This window comes from Desmodus rotundus, chromosome 2 (genome assembly GCF_022682495.2).
Source record: "Desmodus rotundus isolate HL8 chromosome 2, HLdesRot8A.1, whole genome shotgun sequence".
Lineage (NCBI taxonomy): Eukaryota > Metazoa > Chordata > Mammalia > Chiroptera > Phyllostomidae > Desmodus > Desmodus rotundus.
The window spans coordinates 36783175-36803680 of record NC_071388.1 but is presented as its reverse complement, the minus strand read 5'-3'; the positions used below and the strand labels follow the sequence as shown (position 1 = coordinate 36803680).

At 33.7% G+C, this 20506-nt stretch overlaps 1 long non-coding RNA gene across 1 annotated transcript in view; it reads left to right on the top strand.

The window, feature by feature from the left end:
- The window catches only part of LOC128780288 (uncharacterized), a 65668-nt gene that overhangs the window by 35565 nt on the left and 9597 nt on the right, over window positions 1-20506 (top strand). Inside the window, exon 2 of the long non-coding RNA XR_008426244.1 lies at window positions 8148-8194. This is a non-coding gene — a long non-coding RNA (uncharacterized lncRNA). The remainder of the gene's footprint in view (window positions 1-8147; window positions 8195-20506) is intronic.

Sequence of the window (20506 nt, the reverse complement as noted above, 5' to 3'; positions counted from 1 at the left end):
AGATTAGAAAATGGTTTCCTGAATCTTGGAAAAAAAAAGTAGATGACAGAGAGTAAGGGTACATACGGAAAGGAAAAAGTCAAAAGAAGTGAACACTAAGAAGAAATAAACGAGTCTGATGCCGCATGAAGCAGACATGTCTGAGAATAGCAGGCGCTTCAGTTTGCTGGAGCATAGGAGGTGGGATGGACATCTATTTCGATGATGTGGTATCTCAACCTGGGGGAAAGAAGATAACTGAAGGAAAAAACCAGATAAAATGCTGTTTCCTTTTCTATGTAAAAATCCTCAGCCAATCACAAACACTCTTGTAAAAATAAAAAGGGGCTTACTAAAATATAGTCCTTGGTAACAGGTACTTCTACAGAGTCAGTCCCTCTAATCCACAATTTTTTCAACCATTTATTCACTCATAGTGGCTATATGTATATTTTCAAGAATTATGAGTCAGTTGTGCAAACAAACCATTACTGAAAAAATGAATAATAAAAACTTACAATTAAATATGTTATATTAGAGAGAAAGATAATACTCAAAACATAACTTTTAAAATGTATTTTACTATCCTTTATGCTCTTGAAGTTATTATTGATAATACTTGTATTATAAAATAGAAATACTACATAGTCATGTATCTCTTTCCAACTCACATTACATTCAATGATCAGCTTGTTATCTAAGAATCACCATCCTAGAAATATTTACATCATGAAAACCAACAAATCTATAAATCAGTATTTTCCCCTGTGGGGACCTGGTTGTTAAACATTTACACACCACTGCTCATTCATAAAATATCAGTACAAAGTGCATCACCATGTGTTCTCACCTTCTCTAACTGGGGTTTGTCAGTACCCTAGCCCCTCATTACAAATTAAAAGCTGAAGCTCCTCTGCATCTATTAGTACCATCAGAAGGTCTAGAATAACCTCTAACTGCCACCCTACGATATATTCTCCGTTTTCTGGCTCAGTAGTTCTCAGCCCTGGCTACAGATTAGAATCACCCAAAGACTGTGAGGATGCACCCTGATGGGTGTGGCCAGTTCCACCCCTGGCCAGGGCACACGCCTGGGTTTCAGGCTGGGTGTCCGGTGGGGCGCGCATTGATGTGCATAAGAAGCCGCACATCAGTGTTTCTCTTCCTCTCTTTCTCCCTCCCTTCCCTCTCTCTAAAAACAAATCAATGAAATATTTTTTAAAAAAAGAATGTAAAAATATTTCCAATGCCCAAGTCTATCTCTGCACTTGAATCAGATCATTAACCAGTGAGAACTGGGCATCCGTATTAAAAAAAAAATGTGTATTTCCAAGGGGATTGTACTTGTGCATCCAAGTCCGAGAAGCTTCCCCAGAAGTCATAAGTAATAGGAGTATTGCTAGAACAATGAGTCATGTTTTGTTGCGAGGAGAGAATATATTTCATCTCCCACAAAGTAAGCATGGGAGAGAAGCATGTGATTTTGAGAAAGACAAACAGAGGTCATGCTTAAAAAACAGTGTTTTATACTTAACTAAAAACAGGGTTTTTTTGCTTACTGTTCCATCACCCTCCCTTTCCTCAGCCAGAAATAGTGCCCTTTCATAACACCTCTTTGTTCAGTTAGTGCCCAGTGCCGCCTCCCCAGGCTGCAAACTCAGTGAGGGCAACCGGGTCAGAATTCATTTTGTTGCCTGTTTCCTCAAAGACTTATCATCTTCCTCTGCTTCGGTCGAGGAAATCTATTTTAATCCTTTGAAACATAAAAGAATCTAGTTTTATCCCATTCATCAGGACAATGCACCCCCTCTCCTGGTCCTCTCATTTCTAAGGAAAGGTACCTTTAGTGATTCCAAGGTACTGCCCTTTTCTTCTTTCTAAGGGAAGACGTTTTTGGCAAATCCCAGAAAACCTTATGAACTTTTTCCTTCTTTGGAAGAAAATAACACGAGCTAATCTTTATAAGGAGAGTTATTTTACAAGGTAAAAAATATAAAAGAGGAAAAATGTATGTGTCTCTCTCTCTCTCCACCTTCAAACCACCATTCACACTGCTATGCTAGTTTCTTTCTTACGCATGTGTATTTCAACACTTTAAAAAAATCAGTCTCCTTGGATGGACAAACTTTAAGGACACCCTCATGATCCCTGAACCCTGGTGTTTACAGTTTTGTATAATCCTATCCCCTGGAGTGTTGTTAGGACCTGTGACTTACTTTTAACAAATAGAATATAGCAAGAGTGATGGGATATCACACTCATAATTACATTATGTTATAGAAACTCCATTGTGCTAGTTGACTTGCTTTCATCTCCCTCTCTCTCTTCGTGCATTTTGAAGAGGCACAGGACTGAATGCTGCCATCAACCACCCAAGTGGGGAAATACCGGCTGCCTTAAGTCCAGTCTCCAGATAAGGGCTCCGCCCTGGTTCACACATTGATTGAAGCAGAGGATCCAGCTAAAGCCATGAATAGATTTCTGACATAATATAAAAATGTTACTTTAACCTATTAAGATTGTAGTAATTTGTTATTCAGCAAAGAAAACTAATACGGTCACCTTTAAAATAATTTCCAGTTCTTCAGTATGACACCCAAAGTCCTAAATGGTTGACCCCAACATCTTTTTAGCTTCCTCTCCTGCCAGTCAACTGATCCAAAACCTACCGAAAGTCCCATGTACATTTACACTTCACCTTCAATTCCCTTGCTCATATTCTTCCCTCTGCTTAGGATGATTTTCCCATTTAACATAGACAGCAACCTTTTAACCTCGAAAACCAAATATAATAGCCACTCTATGCCATCTATGAAAGCACCTACCACCCAATGCCCCTCAAGGTCAACTTTATCGACTCCATTTTGTCTGTTTGTTCTTATAACATTTCCTCCATACCCCTCTAATAATGCTTATCATGCTGTGCCAGGGTCAATTTTTGTGGGTTTTTTCTTGTTATATTGCGAGTTTTGTGAGAATGAGCACTTTATATATGTTCCCAGAACCTGGGAGAGTGACTGACATTTAGCTGGCCTCCAGTACATGTGGGCTAAGCTGAATCAAACTGAATTGGTGTTCCCCCAGTAAAGAATTTCAGTGTTTGGCACATTGTGGGCACAATCACTTTTTAATTACTGTGTATAATAACTTATATTCTTAACAACATTATCTAAGAGGAAAAGAATTGTTGTGGACAGTAAACTGCTTAAATAAAATAAAAGCAATTCAGGCTACAGAAATTAACTAATGGATTTTTCTGATAACATTAGGGGCTGGCAATCGCATTTCATAATTATATGATGCTTAGAGAAGACTTGAATAAATACATAGGATCGTAACATTTTGATGCAGAAGAAAATGAGTCAACTAAAAATCTCATAGAGAAATGTGTACAGAATTGTTTTTAAAAGAAGCCAACATATTGAGAATCAAACCAAAAAAAATAAAAAAGCTCACTTTCAATTAGTCATATAACTCAGTGTTCTGCAATAGACTAGCCACCAAAGTACTTTAGGGTTAAGGGTAGGTAACCTTTAGAGTGACTTGGAAATATAATAATATAATATAAATTCATTGCAGGAAGTGAAAGTAGAATCTAGGGAATAGGATGGAATTCCATCAGTATATTAAGATGTTAGACATAATAATGAAAATCACGTAAAGACTAAAGTCTAATATATTTGAACCAAGGGTGTTGATCTCTCCAAGGTATAAGAAGCTTTCCTTTGAAAGTAAAAGAAAGGAATGATGTGATCAATATACAATTTTAATATCTGGGAAAACCTCATCTCAAGTGTTATAAATTATTTATAGCCAACAAGGGAAGGTATGGCTAGCACCTCCCAGAATATTGCCGAGTCTTTATTCTCTAAATTTTCAGTCATGTATTTCTCCTGAATTTCTGCTGGAAGTCCAGTAGCTCCAAGTAACATCAACATGAGCTTTGCTGAGCTGGGAAACTCTCAAATGCTTGCCGTCTTCCTCAGAGGGGATTGTCTCTCTGCTTTAATTAAGGAACATACACAGAGACTTCTACTGATTCTAGAGCCTCAGCCAAAAGAAGCACTTCTGAGTTCCATAACTTTCTGGATATATCATCATAGGCAAATTTTAAAAGTTCTTTTTTTAATTTAGTATCTTTCATTGATTATGCTTTCAATTTCAGCATTCTCGTATAAAAAATTATATTAACTTCCTATCCTGTGGCTGTTAATGGACACCTGATATCTTAGCTTGAATATCAACTTAGCCCAACACTGTCTCGTATGTAGTACGTGATTCAGATCTATCCAGCAGTTCTTGTTTTCTTTGGATATTAGATAACTGAGGGACTTGCAATGACATTGGGGTTTACTACTGAAACTCAAGGTTTATAATAGTTTTGGCCCCACATGTTCAAGGAGACCCTGCTCTCATGCATGTATCATAGAGCTGAGCTGTCTGCCCCCACCCCACTTCTGCTTATACTTATTTTTAGGGGACTGGTGGAGTGAATCCTGAGAAAATGCTCTTATTTTGTTATTTTGTTTCTGAGTGACTTGAGGGTGCTAGAAGAAATTTAAACTGAGTGCGGTATTGTTAATTTTGCAACTGGAAACCAAGTTAAAATAAGAAATTCTCTATTTTCTATTTTTCTTTCTTTCTAGGTATGTACCTCTCTACTAAGTGTGTGATGTTTTTAGACAGCAGACTGGGTCACAAAACAAATAATCTCTAAATGCTGCACAACTTGACACTGAGTATGATTTTTATTTGAACTACTGCCCTGGAAGTGACAATTTTATGTGTGCCAGGAACTTTTTATCATCCAATACAAAATAAAATAACACTAACGGTATGGATTCTTCTGCATCTTGTTTTTTTAACCCTCAAGGAACAGAAGATACATAAGATGACTATCTGTTTATTTCAATTTCTTATTTCTAAGAACATCACAAAATGTTGGGTGTTTACTTTAAAAGTTTAAAATTTTTAATTTAAAGAACTATTTTTGGAATAAAAAATTATCTATGCCAGGTTCAGCTCTTTGCTATCCTCACTGAAGACAAATTATGACATCTCATTCACTTAGCTACAGCTGAATTGCTCTACTCACAGAATTTTTAAAACTTAGAAAATTCAACTACTGCACCTATGCCATTAGATTTGATCAGCTTTGGCTTTGTTAATTATTTTAATTGTATTTTAAATGAATTCTAAATTAAAAATTAATGATAAATTAATGAGAATTAATTATTCTCAAGAGTGAGGTTTTTGACACATTCCCGAGTAAAAAGGAAGAGCATGAGATTTATCTCACTTGACTTGACAGCGTGAAAAATATAGAAAGAACACTCAATTTAGATTAAAAAGATCTTGGTTATTCCACCTCCACCATCATAGTCTGTGTGCTTTTGGTCAGGCCACTAAATTTTGTAAAAACTTGCATGATAATTTCAGTCCTGTTTAAGTTACATGATTTTGAGATACATGAACACACTTTACATTGCAAAGTGTACAAAATTTAAACAATTATTTTAGAGATTGTTTCCAGTTATAGACTCAAATTACATTTGTAATGATGTATTTTAACAACCGAATGTTTATTCCACCAACTGAAATTCAATTAAATATCTGCAGAGCACAATGGACACATAACCTTTTTTGGTATATTTATTTGATTTATGTATATAAATAAATGTACTCATCATAAGAGCCATTTTTACCACTCATTGAAGAATAAATATGCAAAAACTATGAAACACTCATATTAACCAACATTTCATATCTGTTACATTATTTTTCCTTCCCACTATTTGTTTAGCATTTTCTTCTATTACCTGTAAATCCAATATCAATGGTTGATATGTCTGTCTCCTAGAGTTAATGGAATGCTGCGAGGGAAGCACTACATCTTTCAAAACTAATACAGTATTTGTACTACTGCCGTAACAACAAACACACATTGATGTAATCATTTCACAGTGTACAGGTACTAGAATTTGGTCTTTATAATCACTCATCTATATGAAGTTGAAACAAAGAGTTATATTAATTACTTAGGGTCAATCGGTTGATTATTCAATAGATATATATTGACAAGCACGTTTTTAGTCTATCTTTGGATTAGTAAAATTTCAAGTATTCATTTATTCCTCTGTTGTGGACAGCAAATCTTAACTGAGCTATTAACTTGATCAGAAATTAGCCAATATGTTGTGATACTAAGTACTGATGAACAACATCCACTGAAAGGATGCGTTATTCATAAACAATCTTTAGTATCTTCTCAAGTCACAAGTACTACTTTGAAATTCATCTAGTTCCTCAATAAAAATGTGTTAGTAACATAGCAATTTGCCAGTTACTTGAAAGGACATAAAGATAATCTATTATGAAATAATCTACTTTAGCTGATTTAAAACAAGACATATAATGAAACTGCCTAACTCAAGGTGGTATGAGCCAAGTACCAAAATAAATAGTTCAGACAAAAATATCATAGGATGCTATAGAGAGAAACTGGCATTTTTTCCTGATAAGCAGGTACAAAAAGATATTCTCATATATCTTATATATGATTCTAACTGTATGACTAGATTTTAATAGGTTACATCATATAGACACTCATCTGTATTTCATCTGTTTTTTTTTCTGTCTCCCATTATTGTTTATACATTAAGTACATCAAGATTGCATCATTGGAAACCACAGCTCTAGGTGTCTAGTTGGGTAGGATGACAAGTTTTGGAAGGTTTAATGAAGAATATAAACTTTATATTGTGTAGAATTTTGGTGATTTGGAAACAGTGGGTGATACATTCTGCATACAAATTCTGCGGAATCAAGGGTGGGAAGTGGGGATGCTGGGGTGGGAGGGAGTGGTGGGGGGGAAATTGAGACAACTGTACTTGAACAATGATAAGAAAAGTTAAAAAAAAGAGTGAGGGTAAATACTAACTTGCTCAATGTTGATATCTTACAAGATGCCCTGCCCCACTCTAGAGATGGTCTCAGACAGTGAAAAATCTTTTGTGACTTGAGAACACCCCATGGAAATTATACAAGTAAGTATATAGGACAATCAACTTGGTAAAATATTGAGGGGTCAGATCAAAGCTAGAAACCACTCTTAAGCCATGCTGAGTATCTGCAGCCACAAAGCATGGAACGAAGACCTTGACCAAGTCAGAGAAGGGAGTGCCACCCCAGATATAAAGGATGTGTTAGCAGAATAGTGAGGGAAGCCAGTGTTGACGTATCATAGGAGAATTTCTCTGTAGTTCCTGATTACATTGGGGAAGGAACTGATGCTTCCTACATATTGTAAAGTATGAGGCTTTGACACTCTGCTCTGACAAATCACTCTATGCTGCCATAGAATGCAATAAACAATAGGTACAACGCATCTGATCCTCTCTCTCTGCATTTCCCCTCATTAAACACTGCCTAGTACTGTTATTGATGTTCCCTATTCATTTGCCTTTGCTTGTTTCACTGATAGTAATAAGAATGTATACTTCAGGAACTGATAGAAAATCCATTCTCAAGCACAGATTTTCTGTCTGGGGAGGAGGAGGGACAAGTTTGCATATACTCATAAAGTGATGCAGAAAGCTTTTGTTTATTATAGACTCATGTAGGGATCCACTTGTCATTCACTGTCATGGTTGGGCATCTTATGGCACTTCCTTCAATACCAAACTTTAAGACAGACAATTTTTCTTTTAATTCTCGAAGTGGGGGTGAGGGGTATTTATGATGGGATTCCAGCTTATGAGAGGTATCAATATGAAGTTACAAAGTAATGTGTTCCCTGGCTTTTTCCTTCTTGTTCCTACTACTTTTAATCTATAAAAACTGAAACTTCAGTTCACTAAGTATCTAATACATACCACTATACATATGTATATATAAAACATACATGATATATATATGTGTATATGTGTATGTGTGTGTATATATACATATATATAAAACTATATTACTCACTGTGAATATATTCTAGTCTGTAGCTTTTTCCCTCATTGGGTTTTTAATTTAAATCATTATACTTTACATTAAAAAATTTCATTTGGCTTTGTTTACAAATCTGCCCAATAAAATTTTATTGTTTCTTATTTCTGACCATTTTTTCAACTTTGTACAAAAAACAGTTTTTAAAAAATACCTGTCTGTAATTTCTGTAGGTGTGTCCCTGTTGCCTCGGTGGAGGAGTGGCTAGATTATGCTCCTGGTGAGTACTTTTCTTGTTGCTATTGCTAAAAGATTTTGACTACAAACTACTCACTTTTATTAGAAAATTATTTGAGGAAATTCTGTGTGGCCTAGGATTATGGCAGGTTTCTCCAGAGATAATCTGTTGTGCTTTGCCAAGTATTTTGGGTGCATCCAATTGGAAGCCATATTAAACCATGTTAACACTTTGAGGAGCTTGGGAATTCATGGATGGTATGAATTTGGGTTGCAAACACACTTGAGAACTGGCTCTGAGAGGCAGGTCCACCATTGCTCTCCTCAATGACAAAGCATGTATACTGTATTTCTTAATTCCTCGTTTATAAGTAAAAATGACATAGACAGGTGTGAGAACAAACACAAGTGGTTCATGGTAAGTACTTAAGTCCACTCATGTCAACACCAGTCGTTAAGATTTATAGTTTATGGAGTGTGTTGTCTAATCCAGCAAGTCAGGTGAGTTTATTAAATATAGATAAAAGTAATTTTTATCTATATTTTTGTTTGGCTGGACTCTAGGGTAATTGAGGTAAAACTAAAAGATCTAAGGATACATATAAATCATATAACACCCTAATTGTCAAGTTAGGAATTATGGATATTATTCGGAGTTGGTCATGAAAAATCCTTAAACGTTCGTGTAGCTTTTTGTGTCAGTATTGGGATAAAAATAAGAGCTCTGTCTGAGATAATTCTACCAATAACGGATAGAATTTTTAAATTATGTATGGAAATCTGGAGATGAGGAGGTCAAGAGAGTTTATTATAGTAAATCAGGCGAGAAAGAAAGAGTTTGAACTAAGGTAGTGGTACTGAGGATAAATACAATTGGCCAGTATGAGAATGATAGTAGGATTTGAAAGGTACTTAGCAAATGATAGTGTCAGGAGAGAATTGCAGAATCTGAGGTAAGTTGCATCTATTACCAGTAATAAACAATGGAATTAATCACGAAGTGTCATTTACACCATCAAAACCTGTGTTATCAACTCATCAAGATTAAAGACAATTGGAAGAGACTAAGTTATAATAGACTAACAGTTGTTTTGAAGCAATGAGTTATTTCTAAAAATCTAGAGGTAGAAAATATCAAGACAGGATTTTATCTTCTGTTTTCCAATGTCATATACATGGCACATAAAGTATATTTCAGCATAAAGAGCAAGTGTCTTCTAATTTTATCTTCATTCCTTTCACTTAATCAGTAATTTGTTAGCAAACAGTAAGGGTATATAAACATTAAGAAACCTAGGTTAAGGGCGTATATGTGAAAAAGTTTATTAAAAACAAATGAATTTCCTCTATTGTACTTGTAAAATTTTGAATTATTATTACAATAACTTCTACTTCCTGTGTACTTGCAAAGATAACATCTGGATATATTTAGGATTAAAACTTCTCACCAACTAAAAAGGAAAGTAAAAATTATCTTAAAAAACCCCATACAATTTCTCCCTACTTGTAAAACAGCTGTTGCTTCTGATGCTTCAGTTTCTGGTTGAATAACAAGTAAATACATGATACCCTGAAGAGAATTTTCAATTACATTAGATGAATAAACCACGATGAATAAACTGTAAACTCTGACCACACCAATATATGGAAAAAATCAATTATTTATATTATTTCATTGTCTTAGATATTAAGACAGAGCCCAATATAGGAACTGAACATTTTAATATAACATCTTTTAATTACGTGACAATCAAGCCAGTCATAAATGACAATGCAAATGTGTCCTCAACATTACTGAAAGTAGCAGATGCGCCATGTACACTTTGCGCCTTTGCTTCCTCTTTTGAGTTTACCTACACACGGATTGTGCAAACCCCCCAAAGGGAAGTGATTATCCTTACTAACCTTAAAGACAGTAATACTTAGTGAATGCGTATCAGATATATTTAATATTTGCATGGGAACTGGGAGCAAGTTATGTATAATCATAAGACTTGTTTTGGTTTTATAGCCACAAGTATTCTTTTCTTTACAACTTGCTCTCTAACTATGGCTTACACTGTTAATTCCTAAAATAGATTATCTGTCTTAGTTCAGTAAATTCTGCCCAGCAGTTGTGTGCTCAAATATACTAATAAAATTATAATGACCATCCAATTTGGAATCTCAATCTCAGAATTTTCTATTCTAATGGGTATTTCCTTCAGTTGGTTGCTGTTTTCCATCTTAACAGTGCTTCTGCTTTCTTGAGTGATGCCCTGTCTGGCACAAAGAAAGTTGTGAAGCTACTTATTGTTCAGGTCCCACAGCCCTGCTCTCTTCCATTATTGGTGTATCGTCTTCTCCACCCCCGGTAACAGGGTAGTAGGTACCATTGGAGTAGGAGTCTTGTCTATTGTCTTTCGTCTATTTGGTACCAGTAACAGTTGTCGGTGATTTCAGTGTATCTGGCAGATGTGGTTTTCTTGGGCAGCAATCAGTTTTACCTCACCAGCCCATTAGGATCCAGAGGAGGTAGACTCATTTCCCTTCATCCCCCGCCAGTGCTCCCCCATGCCTCATTACCTTCCTAGGTGCACTACTCAGAGTTGACTAAGTAAACATTGAGACAAATCATAGGTTCCTTCCTCAACTAGCTACATGTTCCCTCTTGCAGAGCCCCAAGGTGCAGCTGGGTGCTCCTGTATAAACCCAGGGCAGAGCTGGGAAGAGATGAGTCCACAATATACCTTCCAGGCAAAATATACTGTGGCCTTCTCATAGTTAACAAAGGGCAATTTGTCAGATATCAAACTAAAAAAGTCATAGATGAGAACTGAGAACAAGGTCTACAACTTTTATTCAGATTTATCCAAATCGCTAGCAGAAATATAGCGAGTACCTTTTATGCTATTGTATTGTGGGAGTGAAAAGCAGTTTAGACAATGTATCTTAAAACACCAAGAAAGCTAACCTGTTTCATTGAGCATTCTATGATACTGTCGTCATTTTAAATAGGTGGAAAACAATCTTGTTTTTCAATTTTATCAAATGCTGTTGTTGTTGATGCTGTTCTTGATGGAAATATGCAACAATTTGGTGGATAATGTGAAGAAAAAAAGTGTTTTGGTGGTTTTATTTGACATGTAAAATCATGCTATGGAATCAGTGCACATGCACCTACTTCCTGTAAGCACGTAATCTACAATTACCTTTAAAGTGTTTTCTATTCCCTTGATGTATCATTACATGTCTGTGGTATAAATCATTACTATGATTTTAACAACTCGGTACTTTACAGTAGTTAAACATATATAGCTATCAGTTGTCCAGTTATCTTACTAAACAGATTTCAAAGTTCACTCTGCGTGCCTGCCAAGTTATTTCAAGATTCTGATTATTAGTTCATATTTGAATTTATATTACCCATTTCAGTCTGACCTTTGCCATAAGAAGCAATTCTAATTTGGAGATGTGTAATTTGTTAAGTCCCATTTATTCTTATTTAATACCTCAAATAGATATTGCTTTCTAAAAATTGCTGATCTTACTATTGGAAAAAAATGCAAAGGATTCAAGGTCACCTTGGGAAGTTTGAAAAAAATTTTGCTTGGTCATTTTCCATATACAATATAAAATACTCATGGTTCATACTGCTAGCTAAATGACCTTTGTGCCACTTTTAAGTTTCTATTATCATTGTGTCAAGTTTGTCACATATATGTGGTATGTACATATATATACCATGGTAGAGACATATATGTAATTTATGTGATCAAACAAATTAGTTATCATAGACATTTTAAAATAATTTAATAATTCTGGAAATAAATTGTTCAAAACTGACAATCTAAGATAATTCATTATTTGGTTGAATTTAATAGTTATAAGATTTGTCAGTACAAACATATATTGTCATCCTACATAAAACAAATGGGCAGGACTGGAATTAGCGATGCATGCCTCCCACAAAGGCATTTTCTCACCTCTGCCACAGCCCTGCGCCCCTGACTTTAATGTCTCCAGAACATCAATCCCAGGATCAACCATGCCATCCCTAATCAAACCTATGTCACCTAACAAAATGAGAACGAGGAAGTGCATTGAGTTTGGGTGGTCATAGAAACTCCTAGTTCAGGTTTTTGCAACTCTGACTGTAAGTCAGAATCATATGTACAGTGTCTGAAAAATCATCCAAAATTGGAAAATAGGGCAAAAAGTGGGTGATAATATACTTTCAGTGTTGTACTAGACTAAACAGCACTGAAAATTATTTAAGGGAATGTACTTCATTTGATCCACCATTTACTAAACATTTGATTAAACCTCCAGACATATTAAAGTTAGAGGTTGGCTTGTAGATTTTGTCCAGGAAAGATATAAATAATTTCTGCCTCGTGGAACACATAACCCAAAGATTCTGTTAGCCCTGGTGGACAGTAACTGATTTTGTAACCCATCATCCTAGCTTCTCAGCTGTTTTTTTGAGTCAGTCTTACTGTCATTTTACTCTCATGAATAGTGAGTTAAATACAATTTTAAGTTTTTTCTATTTTTTTCTATTAAGCTATTTGAAAGTTATAGTTTAAGAATAGCTTTTGACATATGTGGGTATGTAAGCCATAATACAGGTTCCCCAGTTGGAGACCAGTGCTCCAGATCCATAGGTTTTCCAGGATAATATTAAGGAAAAATCATCAAAATGATGATGTTTATGAAGGTTGTGTTCTGTATTCTACTGGTACCTAGCTAATGCCTCACCCTCATTAACATCTTCATCTGCTATGCTTCTCCTCATTTTTAAGACCCACCCAAATATTGTTTCCTCTGAGTCTTGTCTTATTCCCACCTGAGTGCAACCCACAGTTTCTTTTCTCTTGTAATCTTGTGGTATTTTACTCACATTTCTATTATACTGTAAATTCAGTTTATGTGTCACTTTCATTAAGCTATTATTTACTTGGGCAGAGATTTTGTTGAGCTGGCTTCTAACTCATTGACAAGGAGAGAATGTGAACACAGTGGAAGTATGCTGATTCACACTAACTCAAGAATGAGTGAATAATGAAGGAATACATTAACAGCGGACAGGACCAAGTCATCATATTAGACTAAGGCAAACAAGTCAACCTGATAAAGAGCATAGTGGGTTGCGTTGGAATTGGATAGGATGGAAAAGAGTGAGACAGTACTGGCCAAATCAGGAATGAGCTTGCAGACAGTATTATTAAAAATCTTTCAGTTAAAGAAGCTGACTTCAGGTTCTTTATGTTAGGTTACAAATTAATTGCTTTTGTAAATATATTTAAAATAAAACTTCATCTAAATAAGTTGTTTGTATAAAACTTTACCCAAGTCAACATACCATATACAGTTTTGATATATAAAATTATTTACAAACCTTAAAACATTCAATTAAACAACAGGTATGTTCCTTACTACCTAGTGAAATTTGGTAAGGAAATAATTTTCAGTTATACTACAGTTTGGAGTGCATGAAGAATTACATTTCTCAATATAACTCCTGATATAAAATGAAACATCCATTTTTTTTTTATTTCTCTCCTGAGGGAATACTTCAGATTCACTGAAGAACTGCAAGCCAAAAGAAACAGCCAAACTTTTTTGTAGAATATTTTCAAAGGAAAATTTATTTTTGAAAGTATGAGGTTTTTTTTTTTTAAGTTTCTGTGAATTGCATTCTCTTTCTGTGTCAGAGTGCCGACCTGCTTCTGTGTTGTGCCTTACTTTCTCTTCCAGCCCCTTCTGTTTTTCTTTCATGTCTCTCCTTGTTAAGTTGTATCTTCTTGTGGGATTAGACCTGAAGGTTTTCACGTTTTTGAGTTTTTCTTAAATCAGGTGTGGTTGCAATCAGGTAACTGTGTGGAGGGGTAAGGATCAGTAAGAACGGACTAGAGGGAAGGAAGGCCACGCTGAGAAGAAAGGCCAAGACAAGAACAGAGAAAAGGGGAAGCAGTGATAGCAATTAACACAGGTGTCCTTTTGCTTCAGGATCTGGAGAAATGATTGGTTAAATATAAGCTACCTCTAAAGTCCTTTATTGCACTTTTTTTTTTTTTTTGCATGAAACCAACCAAGTTGATGGGATGACTACATTTACAGATCTGAACTCTGCTTTGGAAGTAACAATGACCTAGCCCAAATAACTGTGGGGGGGGGGACAGAAAACCTCTGGAAAATTCTACAGTGAATTCCAGTTAGATGAATCTCAAAAGTTCATTTTTCTAAACTATCATAATGGACAAATTGCTAAGTATTAGTGCTGTAAATGGAATATGCATCTTTATTTCCCTAGCTTTTCTTCTCTTATATTCAGTAATCCTAAACTGTTTGATTTAATCCAATGTGTTTGTAGATGAGAGAGGAAAGAAACAAATCTTAGCATTGCTTTGTTTGAAAAATTAAGCTGCTGCTATCAACCTTCCCTGTTTTCTTAAATGTCTGATTGGTAAAGTAGATTGCAACAATTCCTCCCACTCTCCTCTTCAGAAGGTACAAATTTAATTATTAATTAAAGACAAGCATTTTGATCCTGGTTTTACCTTGAAAATCAGATGCACTCTGGGAGGTCTATTAGAATTAGTTTTCAGTGGTCGATTATGATACTATTAAGACAGGATATTTTAAAATGCTATACTTAGAAATGAGTCATGAGAAAGAAGGGGGTATGTTTCTACACTTAGAGAAACAAAAGAACATTAATCAAGCGTTGTTTTCCCTGCACCTCCCTGAATAAAAACTTGAGAATTTCATAGACAATTAAATCTATTTTATACTATTTTTAAAATATTGTATATCTGTTACAAATTTAATTCTGGAAAACTATGTGAAATCTGCTATTATAGAAAAACATTTTAATGCATATAAATTGTTATAGCAGAAACCAAGCACAAAAACATAAAGTTGGCATATTATCTAGAACCTTCCTTTTCTTCTGTCTCCCTGGGAAGATAGTGGCTATCGAATGCCAAGATACTGCTTAGACAGTATTTGTTTCAATTATCCACGCTGGTTCTGTTCCTCATTGTTACAGATATAATAGATCCTTTGATTAGACGTGTTAAAAAGGATTTGGGTCCTCCAGATGCATGAGGAACTTCCCTGATACGTGATAGTTTGTGACAGGCCCAAGACAAACTTGATCTCATCCACTGTGGGTCAGCTTGTGAGGATGAACAGGTTGTGGGCAGTCTTAGCTCACAGTCTCACATCTACTGCTGAGCATAGCTTCAGGTTACTCTGCGTGATTTGTGTATAGTCATATGTGTAGTAGTAACATTCTCTGGTTTTAAAGGAAAGTGAACCAATCACTTTTCTGTGTTTAAAAGTAAGGAAATCTGAAGGAAAACAAGGATGGTTTTAATTTAGATAAGAGGAGTTTTGGAAAAATAAAAAGTAGAATAATGAATTTTCTGTTCCTCTGATATAGAAATGACAAATACTTCAAAAATTTTATATGCATACAGAAGAAAGGAGAGAGAGAGAAAAAGAATGAGAGAAACTACTGTTTATTTCCAAACACAAATTTTTTCACTCTGATAAAAATTACTGTATTGAAATTTGAGAGGAAGAAAAAATTGTTGCATTAAATTCATAAATAATTTTAGTTCTATATTTATTGAATATTTAATTGTCTAAAAGGATCACTTAATATTATTAGTTATGTTTCATGTCATAGAGAATATAATACAATTTTTAATTAATCTTCACATTTTTGTTGCAGTTACAAATGAAATTGTTTCCTCCATTTCTTTTTCTGAAATTTCACTGTTATATATAGGAATGCCATGGATTTTTGTACATTTATTTTGTATCCTGCAACTTTGTTTATTGTTTCTAATATTTTTCAGTGGAATCTTTAAAGTTTTCTATATAAAGAATCATATTACCTGCAAAAAGTGACAATTTTACTTCTTTACTGCCCATTTGGATGCCTTTTATTTTCTCTCTTGCCTGAATCAACTTACCAAAGTATTTGAAGGACCAAACTATAAAGCATTATTAAGAGATTGAAAAAGACACAAATGGAAAGATATGCCATATTCAAGAATTGGAGGAATCAACATAGTTACAATGTCTCTATTAACTAAATAGCTAAATACCTTGAATAGCTAAAGCAATCCTGAGAAAAAGAACAAAGCTAGAGGTATCATACTGTCTGATTTAAAGCTATACTACAAAGCAACGATAATCAAAACAGCATGGTATTGTCAGAAAAACAGACACACAGACCAATGGAATAGAGTGAGAACCAGGAAATAAACCCACATGTATATGGGCACATAATTTTTGACAAAGGAGCCAAAAACATGCAATGGACAAAAGAAAGCCTCTTCAATGAATGGTGCTGGGTAAAGGGTAAAGGAGGTAAAACATATGGTGACAGAAGGTTTGATTTTGAGTGATGAGTACACAATGCAACATCCAGATATGTAGTGTAGAATTGTACATTTCAAACCTATATAATCTTATTATCCCATCTCAACCCAATAAATTAATTTACAAGAAAAAATTTAAACAATAATAGTCTTTATATATATATGAGTCTTTATTCAGGAATGTGTAGCCTTTATGTGTGCTAAGTATTTACTGTATGCATGTACGCATGCATGTATTTTAATAGAAGATAATCATCTAACCAAATATTTTTCCCCTAAATTTTAAAACTTAGTAGCTAATATTTCTCTACTTTATTAGTTTATTTAGGGTCTCTGAGTTTTATATGTTTCCTTGATTATCTCCACTCCTCTATATTTATTGTATGGATCCTGAACTTTCTTATAACAATAATACATATTTGTGGATTGACATATAACGAATAAAAACTTCACATGAACTCAGCAATTTTAAAATAAATTTACATATTTATCCCATTTGCAGACAGAATTTTCAGTAGAACAAAGTCTAACTTTTCTCAATTAACAAAGCCATGGCCTCCTTCTCATAGTTGGTTAGCTCCCTACCCTAGATATCCATGGTTTTGGAAAATAAAGATTTCATACCATTCCTGTCATTTGATTACTATAATTAACTGGTAATTTTATATTACTTTGCTTGTATTCAAGTAGGACAAATTTTCCTACTGTGTAGAAGCTGTGAATTGGTAAAAACCTGTATTAAAGAGATAATGTTGTATGGCCCTGGCTAATATGGCTCAGTGGATTGAGTGCTGGCCTGCGAACCAAAGGATCACTGGTTTGATTCCCAGGCAGGGCACATGCCTGGGTTGTGCACCAGGTCTCTATTAGGGGGCATGTGAGGCTCAACCACATGTTGATGTTTCTCTTCCTATCTTTCTCCCTCCCTTCCCCTCTCTTTTATAAATAAATAAAATCTTTTTTTAAAAAAAGAGACAGATAATGTTGTATGGTGTCAGGTGGTAGTAGAGTTATTGGAGGGAATCACCTGGTAAGTTGTATAAATGCCTACCCACTTTACTATACACCTGAAACTAATACAATATAAAAAAATATATTTTTAAGCTAATGTCTATTATACCACAAAGTGCTGGAAAGCTGTGAGAGGAGCAAGTGAGAGGAGCTGATATAGGTTTGAGCCACATTCTCAAAGATGCACAATGGCCAATGTGAAAGTTCCTTTACCCAGTATGCCGTTCACCAAGAAACTTGGTTGAGCTGCTTTATTCTCTCCTCAAAGTCCTTGATGCACAGATGTGGTTAATCTGTAGACCCTAAACATCTGAAGTAGATTCTGCTCACATACCTTTCAGGATTTTTTTTTATTAGAATGTTACTTTTGTTCTAAAAGCCATAGAGTATTTTTATGCCTCAGGCAATCTTTAGATGAATAAATATTTCAAGGTTTTACTTCATAGGTTTAAAACAGAATATTTATTTATATTCATGAACAAAAAGGAAAAAATATTAAGCTAAATGTACAATATCTTCAAAAGTAATTATAAAACTAAGTATATATGTGTATACACACACACACGTATCTCAACACATGAACACACTATGGTACAAATGATTGCATTTCTCACCCCACACATAAAGACTGTGAGGGTGTGTGTGCATGCATGTACCCATTTTATACACCATAAATAATAGTTAAGGAATTACTAATTTCCCAAAATAAAGTTATGCACTTTTAAATATTCAACAAAATTGCAAGACATTCATAGCTGTCCACAGTCCAGCAGATCTATAACACTGCATATTCAGTCTTCGATCTTGGATAACAGTCTACTTTATTTTATAGGGTAAGTGTTTAGAAAAAATCAAATCAGTTGGTCTGTAATATACTATACAACACTTAAGAATGGGTAAGATATAAGGTGATAATTGATAAAATGAGAATGGTAAATGTTGACAGTTTTTAAAATGGTTGAAATTAGTTAGGGATTTTTATGCTTCATTTTGTATTATTAAATTTCCATAATAAAAAAATACATCAACTTTCCTCATCAGCCAATTCTACATAATTTTAAGTGATTTTTTTGATTTTTTTTAAATTTTTTTTGATTTTTTTTCTTGAAAGACATCTAGTCATCATGAGAAAATGTACACTCTCTTGTCCTCATAGAACTATAAACTATTCAAGTTTAGACATTATGAAACACTTTAATCTTGAATTAGTGGACAGAATGAAATTGCTCCAGGACAATGTAATAGAAATGGCAAGGGTAACCGATGCTAAGTCTGAAAATAGTTTAATGAATTATACACAGCATATAAGAATATTAACATTTCCATGCATTGAATTATTTGATTACCTATATGACTGGCATGTTTAATGCAAAATGGTTTCAGAAAACCACCAAAATATTAATTAAATTTGATTTCACACAATTATTAAAGTTATAGCATTTGAAGTTCATATAATAGTGCTCTTAAGGAAATTTATATGTAGAAATTTTAAAGCCATACAGAAAGTCACCAAAATGAAAATAATAAAATATCATTCTGGTAAATCCCACAGAGTATTAATTTATATGATGTTATTTACATAAATATACAAATAAAAATAAGATAAATTCTTATGTAAAGAATATATGTAGGACAGTTTTAATTCTTGAGGAAGCTATCTTATTTCTTTCAGAAAATTTACTTCATGCTCAAATAATAATGCTTATATTACATAAAGAATCATCAAAAATAATATAAAAAATTATTTTGTTTCTCCAAAAAATTAATATTATTTTACTTGTGAATTGAAAAAAAGAAGCATTAAGGTAATTGCATAGATTGCAATTTGTACACATCTCCTATAGATTTAACACATTAAAAATTAAACTTTTCAAATAATTAATACATAAAAATAATGCATGTCTAATTTTCTCCAAAACACTGGGAAGACATTAATGAATTGTCTATAAATAGCTTTGCAACACAAAATTTCTAAGTAATTTAATTGGTATAACTAATCTGTAGATCACGTATAAAGAATCTGGATATGACTGAGTTATATTTACATAAACTTACAGCTATTTTAGGCAATTATAATACCTTTAGAATCATCATCTAAATTTATTTATCATGTTCTTTTGACTTATCCCTTGCTCTTCTTTCCACCATTCCTCCTCTTTCACCTACCCTCTGGCAGCTGTCAGTCTGTTCCATGTTTCCATATCTCTGGTTCTATTTTGCTCATTAGCTTATTTTGTTCATTAGATTCCTCTTATAAGTGAGATCATGTGGTATTAGTCAAAGAACATGTATGAATGGTCCATGGACATGAACGATGGTGTGGGGATTGACCATGGGAGTGGGGATGGGCTGGGCAGAGGAGGGAAAAGGGGGAAAACTGGACAACTGTAACAGAATAAACATTAATAAACAATAAAATTGCTTATCAAAGAAATTTTAAAACATGTAATGCGTTTGATAAACTAGGGCTATAATAAGTACTGCTCTATAAACTAAATCCAGTAGGCAAAGATCACATTAAAAAAGTGAGTTGTAACACTGAAGTCAAACATGCATGACATCTAGGAACATGTTATATTTACATATTCAAAAGTTTTATATATTTGAATATGTACAATATATAATATATGCATAAATACATAAAATTTATATATAAAATATAATATATAAATTATAAATACATATAAATATATATCATTTATATATAAATATATATTTAATCCATATTAAACATATATGAATTTATATATAAATATATATATGGAAAAATTAAATTTCTTTAAGGAAATAAGATATTTAGGAAGACAGCAGAACATTTCCATATATATTCATATATTTATACATATTTAATATATATAAATTTATACATATCTAAATTCTTATACATTTAATATATAAATATATAATATAACATATAATTATATAATAATATATCATCACACATCATATTATATATTATATTATTA